The sequence below is a fragment of the Chiloscyllium plagiosum genome, unplaced genomic scaffold (genome assembly GCF_037043375.1).
Source record: "Chiloscyllium plagiosum isolate Xiang-an unplaced genomic scaffold, Cpla_swu_hap1 HiC_scaffold_4, whole genome shotgun sequence".
In the NCBI taxonomy this organism is placed as follows: Eukaryota; Metazoa; Chordata; class Chondrichthyes; order Orectolobiformes; family Hemiscylliidae; genus Chiloscyllium; species Chiloscyllium plagiosum.
The window spans coordinates 145,067,894-145,089,817 of NW_028270142.1; the positions used below are offsets into that span (position 1 = coordinate 145,067,894).

Consider the following 21,924-nt stretch of genomic DNA (forward strand, 5'->3'; position numbering starts at 1 on the left):
TTTGTTATTTGCCAGCTCGTGCAGTATTGCTTGCGGACGGGAAAGTTTGTTTTTATTGTGTCTGTGTGAGTGACCTCCTCCCCGTTGTGATAGAGCCTGGGGTCGGCATTAAACCTGCACTGAATTTGATGGTTTCAAAAGCATGAGGCATCCATACAGAAGAGGAAGTGGAGGATCCCTTTTAAATTTAAAGCGAATGGGGCAGTACCCACAGGTGACATAAGTAAAAGGGTCTTTTTTAAATTCACGCGGAGTGGTTCATGTGTAGTTCACTAGTGGCTTTCAAGAGGGAATTGAATAAATACTCTAAGAAAACATTTAGAGGGCTACAGCAGCAAGTGTAAGGAGTAGATAAGTTCACATGCTCTTCCCCAGAACCAGTTTGAGGTTGAACGGCTTCCTCTATGCTGTAACTTATCTCTGAGTCTAATTTCTCAGAGTTAAGAATCACCCAACACCAGGTTATAGTCCAACAGGTTTAATTGGAAGCACACTAGCTTTGAGTGCTGCTCCTTCAACAGATGGTTATCAGTTACATCACACTATACTTTTACTATAAATTCGTTGTCTTACGATCTTATACTCAACAACCATCTGATGAAGGAGCAGTGCTCTGAAAGCTAGTACTTGCAAATAAACCTGTTGGACTATCACTGGGTGTTGTGTGATTTTTAACATTTAAGAACTAGACTTTGAGTTCAAATCCCATTGCAGCAGGTTGTGAGTTTTGCTTTGCTAGTGTAAAGAAACAATATTTGGGGATTCTTTCATTGCAGTCAACAGAGATCTACAGTGCTGAAAAAGGCCCCTAGTCTCATTAGTCAAAAACAACCACCTAATAATTCTAATCCCATTGTCCAGCATTTGACCTATAGCTTTGTAGGCCTGAGCATTGCAAATGCACACCTAAATACGACTCAAATATTCTGAAGATTTCTATCTCTACCACCCTTATAGGCAGTGAGTTCTAGACTCCTGAGTGATGTGTTTTCCTCACGTGCCCCTTCCCTAAAATCTATGTCCCATTCATTGATCCCTCCATTAAGAGGAAAAGTTCCTTCCTTTCCATTCCATCAATGCTCCTGATAATTTTGTGTATCTCAATCATGTCCTCCCTCAGTTTTTCGATTCCAGTGAAAACAACCCCAGTCTGTTCAACCTGTGACCAAGAGTTTTGGGTTTGGGTTCAGAAGTAGCTTCACCAAGTGCCAGAGCACCTGCAGAGTCTGTGGCTTGGAGAAATTAGGATTGCTGTTACTTAGAGTTTAATTTTCTGCCCCTGTTTAGTTATTTAATGGGACTGGTTTTAAATTGTTTCTTGCACTTCAGCCCCCACACTCCTGATGTATGGGCACATCAAGCGAAGTGCAATGGGCAGATTGGGGTGAATTTCCTTGTAGGCCTGATCCTGGGCCTGAAAATGTGTGGCTGGAAAAGCGCAGCAGGTCAGGCAGCATCCAAGGAGCAGGAGAATCGACGTTTCGGGCATGATCCTGGGCCTGGCTAAGATAGGCATCAGTAGGCCTGTGCAGTGGGTCATGTCACCCAACTGTCTGCCCCCCTTTTGTGTTTCCATCTGCATTAGGAGTGAGGACAAGTCATGAGAGACCACTGGAACTGAACGCTCCTTCTCTGGATTCTGGTCAATTACTGGACTCTTGTGACTTGTCTTCACCCCTAATTTGGATTTGATAAGTTTCAGGTATTGTGCAGTAAGTTTCTGGTTATTTGAATGTTTGTTATAATGTATGACCAGCGGCAATTTATGCTTTTTATTTAAGACTAGTCAGAAGGATTTATGACTGTACTCAACCCCCAACTATTGTCTGATAGTGTGAAGTTTTGCTACAATTGTACGTGACATTGGTGAGACCTCATCTGCTTGCTTGGTCTCCTTATTTAATGAAAGGTTATAATTGTCTGGAAGTCAAGAGTAGAGAAGGTTCATTTGACTGATTCCTGGAATGAAGATGTTACAAGGAAAGGTTAAACAGGCTGGGCCTGTATCCATTGCAGTTTAGAAGATTGAGAGATGATCTTCTTGAGACACACAAAATCCTGAGGGGATTTCACAGGGTGAACTCAGAAGGGGTGTTTTACCTTGCAGGAAAATCTGTGCCTAATGGGCACAAGGTTTAAAAAAATAAAGGATTAAAACAGACGTGGAAAATTGTTTTTTTCCCCAGAGTGTCGTGCATCTTAGGAACTCTTCCCTGGAGAGTGGTTGCAGCTGTGTTATTGATTGATTGTTTTTTTTTTAAGGCTGAGGTAGATCGGTTCTTGTCTAAAAGATGAGTCAAACGTGGAGTTGAGGCAACAATCAATGATCCTCATCAAGGCATGATCTTATTGAATGGTGGAGCAGGCTGAATGGCCTACTCCTCATAGTTCATAGAATCGTAAAAGCCCATTTGGTTCATGTCCTTTAAGGAAGGAAATCTGTCATCCGTACCTAGTCTGACATACATGTGACTCCAGACCGACAGTCATGTGGTTGACTCTTACCTGCTGTCTGGAATGGCTGTGCAAGTCATTCAGTTCAAGGGGGGCAATTAGGGATAGGCAACAAAGGCTGGCCTTGCCACTGAGGCTCCCATCCTATGAAAAGAAAAAGTGGGAAAAACTTTGTTAAAAGTTTGAATAAAGCAACCCAAATCTTTTCTAACAGTCTGGGTATGTGGCAGGTGAGGACAGGTGTGAACATTGAGTCTCCCTGTGAGAAACTGGCGAAGGTTATTTTGTGGAGGATCAAAGGAACGCAGACAGCAGGCTTTGATTTCCACATTTAATGGTGTGTGTGCTTCTGTGCAAGCAGCCCTCTGATTTACTTTGTTACAACGAATAATAGTTCACTGTTATTGCTGCCGCCAGATCTACCTCCTGGTGTCAGTGTGACTGGTTGAACTGAAGATTGTTTACAGTGGAGGACAATCTTAACGTCTGGGTTTGTAAGTGTTCAGTGTTCTCCAGTTCCTCTGGAACTGCATTAGAAGGCAATGGATGAGAAACATTAGAAATAAATTGTTTGGAGGCTTGTGTATTTGACTCCCCAAGACTTGCATTTCTAATATATTTTTATGATGTCAGCACATCTTGGTATCCAGAAGTTTAATGTTTCAGTACAGGAACTAGCAGCTAAATAATGCACAGTCGGCTTTCATGCAGCAGTATGACATGACCCAATCAAGTTTAGTATAGGATAAAACTTGATTAGCCAGGGCACTAGGAAGAACTGCAGTTCTCACTGAGGAGAATGTTGGTGGATGTCTTAGATCCCTTAAACGTGCCGTTGGGTTAATGCCGCATCTGTAAAACGGCATCTTTTCCATTGCTGGACTCCCTCAACCTGCATCAGGCCATTTGTTCCATCAAATCTGTACTGGTCAACAACGATCTGGCTACAGCACTCCCATTTTCCAGCATATGGCCCGTGGCTGTGGAGACTATGACAGTGCAAGTAAATATCTAAATGCTGCTTAATGTTTCAAGAATTTCTGACTCAATCCCACCCCCCACCTTTTCATAAGCAGAATTAGACCATCCAGGCCATCAGGTATGCTCTACTGTCCAATGACTACTCTGAGAATCCCCACTTCCACTTTCCTGCCTTTTCCCCATCACCCTCGATTCCCCTTCCTAATTTAAAGACCTGACTGCCTCAACCTTGAATATACTCAATGCCCCAGCCTCGACAGCCCTCTGTGGGAAAGAATTCCACAGATTCACTCCCCTCTGAGAGAAGAAATTCCTCCTCATCTCTGTCTTAAATGTGTGACCCCTTATTCTGAGATGATGCTCTTTGGTCCTACACTGTCCTACGAGGGGAAACATTGTGGAATATGAATAACGTAGTCAGAGGTTGCTTATTTCTGGTAAATTGTGTGAAATGTGTGTTCTGAGCGTTGTGGCATTGTTGTGTTATGATGTAATAATTGCACAAGTTTAAACCTAGGGAAGTGAAATTTCACTTGGCAGAATTGCTGTAAACGGGCTGCAAACCAGCTCTGAAGGAATCCTGTTACAACATTGAGGATCCAGGGCTTTATAAATAGAGGTGTAGAATACAAAACTTAAAAAAAAAACAACTTATTGTTTCATAGTGCCTTTAATATAGTGAAACGTGCCAAGATTGTTCACAGCAGCGATTCTAAAACCAAGTATGACGTATGACCAAAAATTTGGTTAAAGAGGTAGACTTGAGATAGTGTCTGAAAGACCGGGTGGGTCGACAGTTTGGGGCCTAGGCAGCTGAAGGCCAAGTCGCCAGTGATAGAGAGACTAACATCAGGGATTCCGAATTAGTTGTGTGTCAAGATCTCGGACAGCTCTGGGCTGGAAGTGATAATGGAGGTAACCTGTGCTACATTTCTAGCAATCCCTGATCAAGATCCAGCTGGAGGTGTTAGGAGGAACATCGAGATCTGGGAGGAGTTCACAAAATTGTAATGGGGCCCATTGTGCCATCACAGTTTTTAGTAACTGCTACCAATCTCCTGCATTTTCCCCATATTGTTCCCCACACTATTTCTATCCAAATGATCTTCTTGGAGTCCTAGAGTCATTCAGCTTGAAAACAAACCTCTCTGTCCAACCAGTCCATGCTGACCCTAATCCCAAAGTAAACTAGTCCCTCCTGCCTGTACTTGGCCCATATCCCTCCAAACATTTCCTGTACATGTACTTATCTAAATGTCTTTTAAATTTTGTAACTGTATGCATATCCATCATTTCCTCTACAAGTTTATTCCATACACGAACGACTCTTTCTCTGTGTTTAAGAAAAAAACGGCCTCTCACGTCTTTTTAAAATCTTTCTCCTCTTGCCTTAAAAATATGCCCCTTAGTCTTGAAATTTCCCCACCGTAAGGAAAAGACACTCGCCATTCACCCCTCATGATTTCATAAACCTCTATAAGGTCAACTCTCAACCTCCTACACTCCAATGAAGAAAGCTTATCCAACCTCTCCCTAGAACCCAACCTTCCATTCCCATCCAGGTCTGGTAAATCTCTTCTGAAGCTTAATAATATTCTTCTGATTATAGGGAACCAGAACTGGACACAGTACCCCAAAAGAGGCCTCACCAACGTCCTGTATAACCTCAACATAACATCCCAACTCTATAAGAGCTGAAGAATCGACGTTTCGGGCAAAAGCCCTTCATCAGGAGAGAGCTGTCCACCCCGGAGACTCCCAGCCTCATTCCTGATGAAGGGCTTTTGCCCGAAATGTTGGTTTTCCTGCTCCTCGGATGCTGCCTGACCTGCTGTGCTTTTCCAGCACCACTCGAATCTAGACTCTGATCTCCAGCATCTGCAGTCCTCACTTTCGCCTATCCCAACTCTACACTCAAAGGTCTGAGCAATGAAGGCAAGCATTCTTCTCGAATGCTTGGATTGAACATGTCTCCTCCGCATTCCCAGGCAGTGCACTCCACATCCTAACTACTCGCTGGGTGAAAAGGTGGTTTTCTCCCATCACACTTCACTTAAAACAAACGAGAGACTATAGATTTGATGAGTAGTGGGAATAGCTTGACTCTATCTAGTTTATCCAGTCAGTTCATGGTTTTGAAAGCCTCTATCAAATCTTCTGTCAGCTGCCTTATTTCCAAAGTGAATACTCTAAACTACTTCAGTCTCTCCGCCTCACTGAAGTTTCTCATCCCTGGATCCAATTTGTAAATCACTTCTGCACTCTCTCCTCAATGCATTCGTACCTTTCTGATAACGTGGCACCCACAAATGTACACCGTACTTCACCGGAGGTCTGATAAGTGTCTTACACAAGTTCAACACCACCTCCTCACTCTTACACTCCTATGCCCCTGTTAATAAAGCCGAGACCATTCTGTGCTTTACTTACTGCTCTCCTGCCATCTGTGCAAAATCAATACCAGGGATGAAGGACTTCAGTTCATCTGGAGAAGCTGGGGTTATTTTCCTTAGAGCAGGGAGAGTTAAGGGGATATTTAACAGAGGGTGTTCAACATTGATACTGAGGTAGAAGTATTTTTGATATGGAACACAGTGCCAGAAAGGGCCTGAAACAGATTAAATAATAACTTGCAAAATGGAAATGGATAAATACTTAAGGAAATATTTACAGGGCTACTGGGAAAGGACAAAGATATTGGGACTAATTGTAGAGTTCTTTCCAAGAGTCAGAACAGGTACGATTAGCTGAATGGCCACCTTTGGTACTGTGAGCTTCTATAATATAAAACATGAGGGATGTGCTTTCCTGTTCCCTAAATTATGAAGTCCCTGATGAATTCGGGAATTCCCCATTAGAGTAGGGAATATCTTAGATTTGTTTTGGAGTTGTATTGTTGGGTCACTTCGAGGATTAAATGCGGCGAACAGACTTATACCTGAAAAGTTTCAAATGGTACAACCAGCAACTAGAAGGGACCAGGACGTTTTGGACAAGACCGTATGGATAAGAGAGACCACAGCACTGTCCTTGTGGAGATGAAGTCATGTCTTCACATAGAGAATAACCTTCGTTGTGTTGTGTGGCACAATCACTGTGCTAAATGGGACAGACTAGGAACAGAGCTAGCAACTCAAGACTGGGCATCCATGAGGCGCTGTGGGCCACCAACAGCAGCAGAATTGTACTCCAGCGCAATTTGTAATCTCACGGCCCAGCATATCCCCTACTCAACCGTTTCCATCAAGCCAGGGAATTAGCCCTGGTTCAATGGAGAGTGCAAGAGGGAATGCTAGGAGCAGCATCAGGCATACCTAAAAATGAGGCAAAAACAATGACTGCAGATGCTGGGAAACCAGATTCTGGATTAGTGGTGCTGGAAGAGCACAGCAGTTCAGGCAGCATCCAAGGAGCTTCGAAATCGACGTTTCGGGCAAAAGCCCTTCATCAGGAATAAAGGCAGAGAGCCTGAAGCGTGGAGAGATAAGCTAGAGGGGGGTGGGGGTGGGGAGAAAGTAGCATAGAGTACAATGGGTCAGTGGGGGAGGGGATGAAGGTGAGAGGTCAGGGAGGAGAGGGTGGAGTGGATAGGTGGAAAAGGAGCTGGGCAGGTCGGACAGGTCCGGACAAGTCATGGGGACAGTGCTGAGCTGGAAGGTTGGAACTAGGGTGAGGTGGGGGAAGGGGAAATGAGGAAACTGTTGAAGTCCACATTGATGCCCTGGGGTTGAAGTATTCCAAGGTGGAAGATGAGGCGTTCTTCCTCCAGGCGTCTGGTGGTGAGGGAGCGGAGGTGAAGGAGGCCCAGGACCTCCATGTCCTCGGCAGAGTGGGAGGGGGAGTTAAAATGTTGGGCCACAGGGCGGTGTGGTTGATTGGTGCGGGTGTCCTGGAGATGTTCCGTAAAGCGCTCTGCTAGGAGGCGCCCAGTCTCCCCAATGTAGAGGAGACCGCATCGGGAACAACGGATACAATAAATGATGATATTGATGGATGTGCAGGTAAAACTTTGATGGATGTGGAAGGCTACTTTAGGGCCTTGGATAGAGGTGAGGGAGGAGGTGTGGGCGCAGGTTTTACAGTTCCTGCGGTGGCAGGGGAACATGCCAGGATGGGAAGGTGGGTTGTAGGTGGGCGTGGACCTGACCAGGTAGTCACGGAGGGAACGGTCTTTGCGGAATGCGGAAAGGGGTGGGGAGGGAAATATATCCCTGGAGGTGGCGGAAATGTCGGCGGATGATTTGGTTTATGCAAAGGTTGGTAGGGTGGAAGGTGAGCATCAGGGGTGTTCTGTCCTTGTTACGGTTGGAGGGGTGGGATCTGAGGGCAGATGTGCGGGATGTGGACGAGATGCGTTGGAGGGCATCCTTAACCACGTGGGAAAGGAAATTGCGGTCTCTAAAGGAGGCCATCTGGTGTGTTCTGTGGTGGAACTGGTCCTCCTGGGAGCAGATACGGCGGAGGCAGAGGAATTGGGAATACGGGATGGCATTTTTGCAAGAGGTACGGTGGGAAGAGGTGTAATCCAGGTAGCTGTGGGAGTCGGTGGGTTTCTAAAAAATGTCAGTGTCACGTCGGTCGTCATTAATGAAGATGGAGAGGTTCAGGAAGGGGAGGGAGGTGTCAGAGATGTCCAGGTAAATTTAAGGTCAGGGTGGAATGTGTTGGTGAAGTTGATGAATTGCTCAACCTCCTCGAGGGAGCACGAGGTGTCTCCAATGCAGTCATCAATGTAGCGGAGGAAGAGGTGGGGAGTGGTGCCGGTGTAATTATGGAAGATCAACTGCTCGACGTAGCCAACAAAGAGACAGGCATAGCTGGGGCCCATATGTGTGCCCATGGCTACCCCTTTGGTCTGGAGGAAGTGGGAGGATTTGAAGGAGAAATTGTTAAGGGTGAGGACCAGTTCAGCCAAACGAATGAGTGTCGGTGGAAGGGTACTGTTGGGGACGTCTGGAGAGGAAAAAAACTGAGGGTTTGGAGGCCCTGGTCATGGTGGATTGAGGTGTAGAGGGATTGGATATCCATGGTGAAGATGAGGCTGAGGTCAACCTGGTGAAACTATCAAAAAGGACTACTTGCAGGCCATGCAGCAAGTGATAGACAGAGCTAAGCTCAATCCCACAGCAGCAGATCAGATCTCGACTCTGCAGTCCTGCCATATTCAGTTGTGAATGGTGATGGACAATTAAACAACTGCACTGGAGGGAGACGGCTCCACAAATATTCCTATCCTCAGTGATGGAAGAGGCCAGCACGTGTGCAAAAGATAAAACTGAAGCATTTGCAGCAATCTTCAGCCAGAAATACTGAGTATATGATTCAATTTGGCCTCCAGTGGACCCCAGTGTTAAAGAAATGTATTCAGCCAATTGGATTCACTCCATATGATATAAGGTTAGAAGCACTGGATACTGCAAAGGCTATGGATCCTGACAACAGTCTTGAAATTGTACTAAAGGCTTGTGCTCCAGAACTTGTTGCACCCTTATTCAAGCTGTTCCAATACAGTTGCGGCACGGTGGCACAGTGGTTAGCACTGCTGCCTCGCAGCGCCAGAGACCCGGGTTCAATTCCCGACTCAGGCGACAGACTGTGTGGAGTTTGCACGTTCTCCCCGTGTCTGCGTGGGTTTCCTCCGGGGGCTCCGGTTTCCTCCCACAGTCCAAAGATGTGTAAGTCAGGTGAATTGGCCATGCTAAATTGCCCGTAGTGTTAGGTAAAGGGGTAAATGTAGGGGTATGGGTGGGTTACGCTTCGGCGGGTCGGTGTGGACTTGTTGGGCCGAAGGGCCTGTTTCCACACTGTAAGTAATCTAATCTATCTATGCAAGTTGCCACGTTGGCATCTACCCAACAATGTGGAAAATTGCCTGGGTCTGTCCTGTACACACAAAACAGAACTTGGACAATTACTGCCCCATCAGTCTACTCTGGATCATCAGGAAAGTGATGAAAGGTGCTGTCACGCAGCACCTGCTCAGCAATAACCTGCTCAGTGACACCCAGTTTGGATTTTACCAAGGTCACTCAGCTCCTGTTAAGCAAATGGGTGAAAGGTTACCAGAGGTAGTCAGGAATGTGGACTGGAGATATGATCAGATCAGCCAAGATCTTAATGAATGTTAGAGAGTCTGAATGGCCTAGTCCAGCTCCTAGTTCATACCTTATGCACATTCAAAGAATGAAAGACTTCTGAATGTAGTCATTGCCTGAAAAGGAATTTAGGACATCTGAGGAGTCCTCAATAAATGCAAACTATTTATTTTCTTTCACACTTCACAACACTGGGTGAATGTTCCTATCAATTCATTGACAGCCACTAGACACAAATAACCTCCAAAAAGCAGGACAAATCTGACTCAGCCAATTGCTACCAAGCAGCACCTGGTTAGTAACAACCTCTTCATTGGCGCCTAGTTTAGGTTCCACCTGAGCAACAAGGACATAAGATATAAGAGCAGAATTAAATACACTCAATAACGTGGCCTCCACAGCCCTTTGTGGCAATTTGTTCCCCCAGCTGAAGAAATTCTTTCTTCTCTCCATTCTAAAGGGCTGTCCCTTCACTCTGAGGCTCTGCCCATGGGTCCTAGTCTCTCCGACTGGTGGAAACAGTTTCTCCATGTCCACTCTATTCAGACCCCTCAGTATTTTGGAAGCTTCAGTCAGATCCCCCTCTCATCCTCCCAATCTCCATTGAGTACAGAACCAGATTCCTCAACTGCTCCTCATATGACAAGCCCTTCATCCTCCGGATCATTCTTGTAAACTTCCTCTGGACCCCCTTCCAAAACCAGCACGTCCTTCCTTAGATACGGGGCTCAAAAATGCTGTCAATATTCCAAATGCGGTCTGACTAGAGCCTTATATAGCTTCAGCAGTACATCTCTGCTTTTATATTCTAGCTGTCTTGAAATTAATGCTAAAATTGTATTTGCCTTCCTAACTGCCAACTAAGCCTGCACATTATCCTTGAGAATCCTGAAGTAGGTCTCTCAACTCCCATTATATAGCAGACTTCTGAAGCCTTTCCCTATTTAGAAAATCACTTCCACCTCTTTTCTTCCTACCAAAGTGCATAATCTCTCACTTTCCCACATTTGAATTCCATCTGCCACCTCTTTGCCCAGTCTCCTTCTGCAGCCTCTCTGCTTCAACACTATAGTGCCCTCCGCCTATCTTTGTGTCCTCTACAATCTTAGCAACAAGGGTCTCCGTTCTGTCATCCAAGTTGTTAATGTATAATGGGAATAGTTGTGGCTCCTACAGAACTCCACCAACTGCCATCCTGAAAAAGTCCCCTTTACCCCACCTCTCTGCCAGTCAGCCAATCCTCTATCCATGCCAATACTTTGCCCCTGACACCATGGGCTCTTATTTTACTTGGCTTCCCGTGAAGCATCTTGTCTGGAAATCCAATAGATCACATCCACTTGATCTCTTTGTTCAACTTGCTCAAGGAATTCTAACAGATTTGTCAGGCAACTCCTCCCCTTTAATGAATCCATGCTGTCTCAGTCCTATTATACCTTGCTCTTCCAAGCTGTCTGCAATTTTGTCCTTAATAATTGCCTCTAAAATCTTACGACTAAAGTCAGGCTAACAACTTATAATTTTATGCCTTTTGCCTCACTCCCTTCTTAAACAGCTTTGGTTCCATCATGGGTAAAAAATGCTGAATTTCAAAGGTGAGGTGAGAATGGCATGAAAACTGCATTCGACCGAGTGTGGCATTAAAGAGTCCCAGCAAAACTGGAATCAATAGGTATCAGGGGGCAAGTACTGATGGTTGGAGTTATACCTGACACACAGGAAGATGGTTATGGTCGTTGGTCAGTCACATCAGCTCCAGGACATCTCTGCAGGAGTTCCTCAGGGTAGTGTCCTCGGCCCAACCATCTTCAGCTGTTTCATCAATGACCTTCCCACCATTATAAGGTCAGAAGTGGGGTTGATCGCTGATGATTACACAATATTCAGAATCATTTGTGACTCCTCAGGTATTGAAGCAGTCCATGTCCAAATGCAGCATGAACTGGATAATATCCAGGCTTGGTCCAACAAGTGGCAAGTAACATTCATGCCACACAAATGCCAGGCAAAGACAATCTCCAATAAGAAACAATCTGATCATTGTCCCTTGACATTCAATGCTGTTGCTATTACTGAACTCCCTACTATTCTGGGGATTGCCATTGACCAGGAACTGAACTGGACTTGCTGTATAAATACTGTATTTACAAGAGCTGGTCAGAAACTAGGAATACTACAGTCACTCACTTCCTGACTCCTCAAAGCCTGTCCATCATCGACAAGGCGCAAGTCAGGAGTGTGTTGGAATATTGCCCACTTGCCTGGATGGGTGTAGTTTCATACCATCCAGGACAAAGCAGCCTGCATGATAGGCATCACGTCCACAAACACCCACTCCCTCCACCACTGACGCTCAATAGCAGCAGTGTGTGCTACCTACAAGATGCACTGCAGAAAATCATCAATGCTTCCCCGACAGTACCTTCCAAACCCACAACCATTTCCATCTGGAAGGGCAAGTACATCAGGTACAAGAGAACACCACCCCGCTGCAAGTTCCCTTCCGAGCCCCTCACCATCCTTACTTGGAAATATATTGCTGTTCCTTTAATGTCGCTGGGTCATTGTGAGTCTACCTACAGCACATGGACTGCAGCGGTTCAAGAAGGCAGCTCACCCCACCTTCTCAAAGGAACTGTGGATCTGAATTTTTGTTGTATCCAGGCCCAGTCTTGTCAAATTCTCCTCAAATTATAGTCTCGTCTTAAGCTGGTCTATCTCTGACTCCTCCCTTCCTAAGCATCTCTGTTTCTTTGACTGGGGATAGGCTAGCCACCAATATTCACCAAAAAACCACTGACTCCCGCAGTTATCTTGACTATACATCGTCACACCCTGCTTCCTGGAAACACTCTATTCCATTCTCCCAGTTTCTCCATCTCCACTGCATGTGTTCTGATGATGCGAACTTCAACAAGGGAGCCTCTGAAATGTCCACCTTGACCCTCATCCGAGGGCTCCTCAGCACCCTGGGACAGGGCCCTCAGCCGGGTCCGACCCATTTCCTGCACTTCTGTCCTCACCCCCTCTCTTCCCTCCTGCAACAGTGATAGGGTTCCCCTTGTCCTCACCTACCATCACCCCCGTATCCACATCCAAAGGATCAGCGGCTGCTATTTTTGCTGCCTCCAGTGAGATGCCTCTTCCAGACACACATTCTCCTCCCCTCCCTTCTCAGCCTTCCACTGAGACCGTTCCCTCTGGGACACCCTGGTCCACCCCTCCTTCACTCCCAACACTCTTCTCCACCTTCCCCTCCCCCAACAGGACCTTCCCTCGTCACCACAGACAGTGTAACACCTGCCCATTTACCTCCTCCCTCCTCAGTATCCAAGGGCCCACTCACACCTTCCAGGTGAAGCAGCGTTTTATCTTCACTTCACTCAATCTACTGCATTGGCTGCTCAGTGTGATCTCCTCTACATTGGGGGAAACGAAGTGTAGACTGGGTGACCGCGTCACAGAACACCTACATTCTGCCGGCAAAAAAAGACACTAGGCTTCTAGTTGCCTTCCACTTGAACACACCACTGTTCCAAGGCCAATATCTCTGTCTCCGGCTTGCTGCTCAGCCCAAGCTGGAAGAACAGCAAATTATTTTCCACTTGGGAACTTTACAGCCTTCTGGACTCAGTTTTGAGTTCAGTACTTTTAGGACTTGTGGCACCTTCTGCTATGTCTTTACCTCACCCCATACTCCAGGCCTTGTTATCACATGGTCTGCTAATACACACAACCCATTGTTAGCCACACATAGTCCCCGTTAACAACTATTCATTCACCCGGGCTGACCATTATCCATTTTTTTTGTCTGTCTTTCTGTTCTTCTCCCTCATTGGGCTCTATCTCCACCACCTTACCCCCTTCCTCACCCAATATTCTGCATAAAAAAACAACTTTTTCCTAGCTGCCATCAGTTCTGAAGTGGAAATTGGAAGCTAAACTGATAAACTTTTCCAATTCCAGACGAGAGAGAGAAGCAGCACCGATGATGTCATCGATATACCTGAGAAAGAGTTATGGGTAGGGGCTGGAATAGGACTGGAACAAGGAATGTTACACATACCCCACAAAGAGGCATCACTAGGGTCCATGTGGATGCCCTTGGCGACGTCACTGACCTGAAGAAAGTGAGAGGAGCTGAAGGAGAACATGTTTAAAGTGAAGATGAGCTCAGCCCTGCAGAGGAGGATGCTGATCGATGGGGACAGTTCAAGCTTTAGTTCCAGGAAGAAGCGGGCAGCCCTGAGACCATCCTGGTTGGGGGAGTTGACGTGTGAAGGGATTGCACTGCCATGGTAAACAGGAGGTGGCTGGAGGCTGCGAACTGGACATTCCGAAGCTGACTTAAAGCTTGAGAGGAATGGTGGATGTAAATGGGAAGGGACTGGACAAGGGGAGAAGCAAACAAGTTAACGTAGGGAGAGATGCGTTCTTTAGGGCAGCTGTAGTCAGAGACAATGGGTCTGCCCAGGCAGTGCTGTTGGTGGATTTTTGGAAGGAGTCTCCGAGCGCCACACCAATCCCTTCTAACTATCAGCTTGGAGGCAGTCAGCAGGAGATCACCAGATGAAATGAGGTTAGTGACCGTTATGGACATGGTAGCCTGATGTTCCACGGTGGGGTCATGGTCCCGGGGGCAATAGTTGGAGGTATCTGAGAGAATCTGCAATGTAGAGGTCAGCATGCCGTACCACAACAGCTCCACCCTTATTGGCAGGCTTGATGCCAATATCCGGGTTGGATCTGAGAGCACGGAGTGCAGTCAGTTCATGGGGAAGTAGGTTGGAATGGTTGAGGAGGGAGTCAGAGAAACTGAGGCAGCCAGTGTTATGTCAGCAGTTGTCTATGGACAGGTGGAGTGCAGGTAAAAGGCGAGAGAGAGGAGTCAGGTGGAGGAAGAATGTTAGAGGTGGCTGAAAGGGTCTGTGGGATGGGGAGAGGTCTCTTAGCCAAAGAAATGGCCACGGAGGCGCAAGTGACAGAAGAAGAGTTCAATGTCACAGTTAATTTCAGATTGAAGGAAAGTCGGAGAAATATTTTACTCGTTAAAAACAAAAGACTGTAGGAATCTTTTAAAAAAGAACAAAGTAAATAAAACTGAGATGCTGGGCGTGATGATGTGTTGCACCTGTATGATTTGGGAGCTGGTGAACATCATTGTGATTCATAGTGACTACATTTGTTTGGTTGCGTGAGGAACTCCGGCTCAGAGTTGATGAGCTGGAGTCTGAGCATCAGACAGTGTGACATGTCAAGGAGGGGGAGAGTTACCTGAACGTTGTGTTTCAGATGGCAGTCACACCCCTTAGATCAGCGACCATGAATTCAGTCAGCGGTCAGGGACAGGAGGGTGTGACTGTGAGCGAGGCAGATGGAGGGATCCAGGAGGTAGTGCTGAAGGATCCTCAGCCCTTGAGCTTGTCTTAACAGGGTTGCGATTCTTGCTGTCATCCTGGGTGGTACAGAGAGCCATTAACAGCCGGGAGAAGAGAGAAATATAGTTGTAATCAGAGACAGTATAGTCAAGGGAATAGACACTGTTCTCTGTGGTTGGATCAAAAGTCCCGAAGGCTGTGTTGCCTGCCTTGTGCCTGAGTTCAGGATATCTCATCTGGCCGGCAAAGGAACTTGGAGTGGGAGGGCTAAGATCCAGTTGTGGTGGTCCCTGTAGGTCCCAACGATGGTGGTAGAAAGAGGTTCTGCTGAGGGAATATCAGCAGCTAGGAGCTAAATTGAAAAGCTGATCCAAAAAGTTGATATTCTCCGGATTAACACCTAAGGCACGAGCAAATTGGTACAGGGCCAACCAGATTAAAGAGGTAAACGTGTGGCTCAAAGATTGGTGTAGGAGCAGCGGGTTTAAATTCATGGAACATGGGCCTCAGGACTGGGAAGGAGAGAGCTGTTCAGATGGGGCGGGCTCCACCTGATTAGCGCTGGGACCCAGGTCCTGGCGAATTGCATATCTAGGGTGTTAAACTCAACTGAACCCCCCCCCCGCTGCTACCAACACCACCCCCCACGCACCCCCCCCCGACTCCACACTCGCCCCAATTGAACCTTCACGTCTCATCTTGAGATAGGCCGCCCTCTTCCATTTAACAAGGGATTCCAATTCCTTATTAAACCACGGCTCCCTCACACGACCCTTTCCTCCCTGCCTGACAGGTACATAATTATCAAGGACACTCAATAGTTGCTCCTTGAACAAGCTCCACATATCATTTACACTCTTGCCTTGGAGTCTACTTTTCCAAGCCACACATCCTAAGTCATGCCTCACAGCATCATAATTCCCCTGACCCCAGCTATAACTCTTGCCCTGTAGTACACACTTATCCCTCTCCATCACGAGAGTAAAAATCACCGAATTATGGTCACTATCCCCAAAGTGCTCACCTACCTCTAATTCTAACACCTGGCCTGGTTCGTTACCCAGAACCAAATCCAGTATGGCCTCACCTCTTGTTGGCCTGTCTACATATTGTGTCAGGAAACTCTCCTGCACACATTGAACAAACACTGACCCATCTAACGAACTTGAGCTATAGCTTTCCCAATCAATATCAGGAAAGTTAAAGTCCCCCATAACAACCACCCTATTACTGTCACTCATCTCCTGAATCACCTTCCCTATCCTTTCTTCAATGATTCTGGACTATTAGGAGGCCTGTAAAAGACTCCTAACAGGGTGACCTCACCTTTCCTATTCCTAACCTCAGCCCAAACTACCTCAGATGGCAAGTCCTCATCCATCGTCCTTTCCACCACTGTAATACTATCTTTGACAAGCAATGCCACACCTCCCCCTCTTTTACCCCCACCTCTGACCCTACTAAAACATTTAAATCCTGGAACCTGCAACAGCCAATCCTGTCCCTGTTCTAGCCATGTCTCCGTAATAGCCACAACATCGAAGTCCCAGGTACCAACCCACGCTGCAAGTTCACCTACCTTATTTCGTATACTTCTTGCATTGAAGTATACACACTTCAAGCCACTTTCCTGTTTACAGGCACCCTCCTTTGAAATTGATGCCATGTTCCTAACCTCCCTACACTCCAGGCCCTGCACCCTGAAGCTACAATCTGGGTTCCCATGCCCCTGCAGAGTTAGTTTAAACCCCCCCCAAGAGCACTAGCAAACCTCCCCCCAAGGATACTGGTGCCCCTCAGGTTCAAGTGTAGACCATCCTGTTTATAGAGGTCCCACCGTCCCCAGAAAGAACCCCAGTTATCCAAAAACCGGAATCCCTCCCTCCTGCACCATCCCTGTAGCCACGCATTTAAGTGTTCTCTTTCCCTATTCCTCGAATCTCTATCACGTGGCACGGGTAACAAACCAGAGACAACAACTCTGTTTGTTCTAACCCTGAGCTTCCAACCTAGCTCCTTGAAAGCCTGTCTAACATCCTCGGCACTCCTCCTACCTATGTCGTTGGTGCCAATATGGACCACGACTTCGGGCTGCTCCCCCTCCCCCTCCAGGACCTGGAAAACACGATCAGAGACATCACGTACCCTTGCACCTGGGAGGCAACATACCAAACGTGAGTCTCTCTCGTTCCCACAAAACCGCCTATCTGTGCCCCGAACTATCGAGTCCCCAATTACTACTGCTCTGCTCTTCTTCACCCTTCCCTTCTGAGTAACGGGGACAGGCTCCGTGCCAGAGACCTGAGCCCCGTTACTTACCCCTGGTAAGTCATCCCCCCCACAAGTATCCAAAACGGTATACTTGTTCTTGAGGGGAACGGCAGCAGGGGGTCCCTGCACTGGCTGCTTCCTCCCAGTCCCCCTCACTGTCACCCATCTATCTGCCATCTTTGGAGTTACTACTTCCCTATAACTCTGATCTATGACCCCCTCTGCCTCCCGAATGATCCGAAGTTCATCCAACTCCAGCTCCAGTTCCCTAACACGGTCTTGGAGGAGCTGGAGATGGGTGCACTTCCTGCAAGTGTAATCGGCAGGGACGTCGATGGCATCCCTCACCTCATACATGTTGCAGGAGGAACATTGCACTGCCTTCACTGCCATCCCTCTAAAGCTAACTTTTATTTTAAAAAAAACTGGGTCTAAAGAATACAACAAGCAAAATTCAGCACTTACCTACTTACCACAACAGGTGTTATTATTAGGTTAGAGGAGGAGGGCGGGTGGGAGGCACTACCCGTGTAGTGCCTCGGGTTCCTCTCCTTCGCGCTTTTAAAGGGGGAAAAAACCTACCCAGGTAAGCTTACACTAACTGCTTCCGGGTCTCGGCTGCCCCTCTGGTCGTCGTCACTTCCCCCTGGTGCTCCCGCTCTTTCTGTGAAGAGAGAGTGAAAGAGAAAAAAAAACACCGCTGCCCGCTACCGGTAAGTACTTTTAAAACCAAACTGTCTTACCTTCGCTGCTGCTCGCACTGGAAAATGATTCCCTACAGTGTGGAAACAGGCCCTTCGGCCCAACCAGTCCACACCGACCCTCCGAAGAGTAACCCACCCAGACCCATTTCCCCCTGACTAATGCCCCTAACACTATGGGCAGTTTAGCATGGCCAATTCACCTGACCTGCACATCTTTGGACTTTGGGAGGAAACTGGAGCACCCGGAGGAAACCCACGCAGACACGGGGAGAATGTTTGTAAATCTTTTCTGAACCCTTTCAAGTTTCACAACATCCTTCCAAATGCAGGGAGACCAGAATTGCACACAGTATTCTCCAGCTCTTCAGATGCTGCCTGACCAGTTGTGCTATTCCAGCACCACACCTTGTATTCCAATAATGGCCTAACCAACGTCCTGTGCAGTGGCAACATGACCTCCCAACTCCTATACTCATTGCACTGATCAATAAAGGCAAGCATACCAAATGTCGTCTTCACTATCCTATCGATATGGGATTCCACTTTCAAGGAGCTATGAACCTGCACTCCAAGGTCTCTTTGTTCAGCAACACTCCCCAGGACCTTACCAATAAGTGTATAAGTCTTGCTCTGGGAATGCAAATCTTAGCAGGACTTATACACTTAATGGTAAGGTCCTAGCGAGTGTTGCTGAACAAAGAGACCTTGGAGTGCAGGTTCATAGCTCTTTGAAAGTGGAGTCGCAGGTAGATAGGATAGTAAAGAAGGCGTTTGGTATGCTTTCTTTTATTGGTTAGAGTATTGATTACAGGAATTGGGAGGTCATGTTCCAGCTGTACAAGGCATTGATTAGGCCACTGTTGGAATGTTGCGTGCAATTCTGGTCTCCTTCCTATCGGAAAGATGTTTTGAAACTTGAAAGGGTTCAGAAAAGATTTACAAGGATGTTGCCTGGGTTGGAAGATTTGAGCTACAGGGAGAGGCTGAACAGGCTGGGGCTGTTTTCCCTGGAGTGTCAGAGGCTGAGGGGTGACCTTATAGAGATTTACAAAATTATAAGGGGCATGGATAGGATAAATAGACAAAGTCTTTTCCCTGGTGTCGGGGAGTCCAGAACTAGAGGGCATAGGTTTAGGGTGAGAGGGGAAAGATATAAAAGAATCCTACAGGGCAACATTTTCATGCAGAGAATGGTATGTGTATGGAATGAGCTGCCAGAGGAAGTGGTGGAGGCTGGTACAATTGTAACATTTAAAAGGCGTCTGGATGGGTATGTGAATAGGAAGGGTTTGGAGAGATATGGGCCGGGTGCTGGCAGGTGGGACTAGATTGGGTTGGGATATCTGGTCGGCATGGACGGGTTGGACCGAAGGGTCTGTTTCCATGCCGCACATCTCTATGACTCTATAAAATGCAGCACCTCACATTTATATAAATTAAACTCTATCTGCCATTCTTTGGCCCATTGACCCATTGTAATCTGAGGTAACCTTCTTCACTATCCACTACACTTCCAATTTTGGTGTCATCTGCAAACTTACTAACTATACCTCCTATGTTCACATCCAGATAATTTATGTAAATGACAAAAAGCAGTGGACCCAGCACCGATCCTTGTGGTACGCCACTGGTCACAGGCCTCCAGTCTGAAAAGCAACCCACCACCATCCTCTGTCTTCTACCTTTGAGCCAGTTCTGTATCCAAATGGCTAATTCTCCCTCTATTCCATGTGATATAACCTTGCTAATCAGTCTCCCATGGGGAACCTTGTCTTGATGAGGGAACTGAAGGTAATGGAGGCAGACAGTGACCATAGTAAGTCAGAATTCACCCTGCAGTTTGACAGGGATCAGATGTAATCAGATGTAATGGCATTACAGTTGAGTAAAGGTAACTACAAAGTCTTGAGGGCGGATCTGCCCAGAGTTGATTGGAAGAGGAGCCTCTCAGGGAAGATGGTGGAGCAACAATGGCAGGAGTTTCTGAGATAATTCATCCCAAGGAAGACAAAACCTACTCAAGGGAAGGATGAGGCAACAATGGCTGACAAGGAAGTCAGGGACATCATAAAAGGAAAAGCATACAATCTAGTGAAGACCATTGAGAAGCCAGGGGATTGAGAAGTCTTTAAATTTTAAAAAAAGGGGAAAAGATGAAAAATGAATGTGAGCTAGTTAGTAATATAGAAGCAAATTGTAGGAATTTATTTTACGTCAGAAGAAGGCTGAGGACTCTGGGTCTGTACTCGATGGAGTTCAGAAGGATGAGGAGCACTCTCGTTGAAACTCCCAGAATACTGAGAGGCCTGGATAGAGTGGACATGGAGAAGATGTTTCCATTCGTAGGAGAGACTAGGACCCGAAGGCACAGCATCAGAGTGAAGGGATAATCTTTTAGAACTGAGATAAGGAAGAATTTCTTCACCCAGAGGATGGTGAATCTGTGAAACGTATTGCTGCAGCGGGCTGTAGAGGTCAAGTCATTGAATGTATTTAAGACCGAGACAGACAGATTTTTGATTGGTTATGGCATCAACTGTTACAGGGAGAAGGCAGGAGACACATGAGCCATGATTGAGTCATGGAGCAGGTCTGATGACCTGAATGGCAAAGTTTTGCTATATCTGAAAACCTTGTGATCCTTTGATTTATTGAAGCAGGCTTAAGGCTGAATGATCTAGTCCTGCTCTTTATTTTCAAATGTGTGCTCCTATTCTTGACCAAACTCTTGGGTAAGACCATATCAGAAGCCTTCTGATGGGTGGGACATTACAGTGAGAGAAAAGTTTGCATCGATAGTGCCTGTACAGATAATATTTGTAAAGCCTACAGCTTCCAGGACATGGAGACATAATCTTATAATCAGTCCATGTCATTGCTATCCACATGTCTCTACTTACTTCATACAGTCTTTTAAATGTTGAAGTGAAATATTTGTTGAGCAACTGCTGTTTCCTTTAGCTCCCTTATAATTTTGCCATGTGTTATGGAGAGATTACATTTTGGTCTCTGATACAGCACTTACATAAATGTTTTGCCAGTTCCCTTTTACTGTTTGTTGCATATTTTATTTGACTGGTAGATTTTTGACTCTTCACATTTTTGATTCAAATTTTTAATGTCCTTTGATATTTTTCAGCAAATCTGCTCAATCACGGAACCAAAACATGTCGGGGAGGGTTTAAACTGACTTGGGTATGTGAGCCAGAAGGGAATTTTGGATCGTGGTACTAGGGTACATGAGATACAGGGAGAAGCAGATAATGCTAAAATAGATAATGCTAACAGTAAGTTAGTCGGCGGAGTCAATCTTGGAGAGAAGATAATGAGGTTGAAATCAGTTTTGTGCTGCATTGGGTGAATGTGTGGACTGAGGAGTTATAAGCACAGACTGGGATTACAGAGGAACCTCGATTATCCGAAGGACACGGGGCGGGGAGTATTTCATTCGGTTAATCAAATTCCGGATAATCGAATGCTGGATAACAAAGTTTAGCCAAGCGTTGTGACTTTGCGGTCTTGTCAGATAATCCGATATTCGGATAATTGAATGCCGGATAATCGAGGTTCCTCTGTATTAGCAATAACGGAGACCTGGCTCAAGAAAGGATTGGGTGTAATATAGTCCTGGATATGAGATATTCAGAAAAGATAGAATTGGAAGGTAAACAAAGGAGGAGGATGGTGATTTTAGGTTAAGGAGGGCCTTGCAAGAAGGATGTTTTAGTTGGATCAAGGAGAGAATTGATTTGACTGGAGCTAAGGATGGAATTACATTGCTCAGAGTAATCTGTACACCACCAAGTAATCTTTTATCAGCACATTGATAGTAAAAGGTGGTAAAAGGAGAAGTAAGGCTGGTTAGGGAGTAAAAAGGGGCTTTACACGTGGAGGCAGGAGGCATAGCTAAGGGGTTAAATGGATAATTTACATCTATCTTTACCAGGAGGCTGATGCTGCCCAAGATGTAGTGACAGAAGAGGAAACTCCGTGACTAGAATGACTTCAAATTAATGATGAGGAGGTATTGGGTAAGCTGTC

At 46.3% G+C, this 21,924-nt stretch overlaps 1 protein-coding gene across 3 annotated transcripts in view; it reads left to right on the plus strand.

The window, feature by feature from the left end:
• osbpl1a (oxysterol binding protein-like 1A) overlaps positions 1-21,924 on the plus strand; it is a 209,691-nt gene that overhangs the window by 346 nt on the left and 187,421 nt on the right. The window lies entirely within an intron of this gene.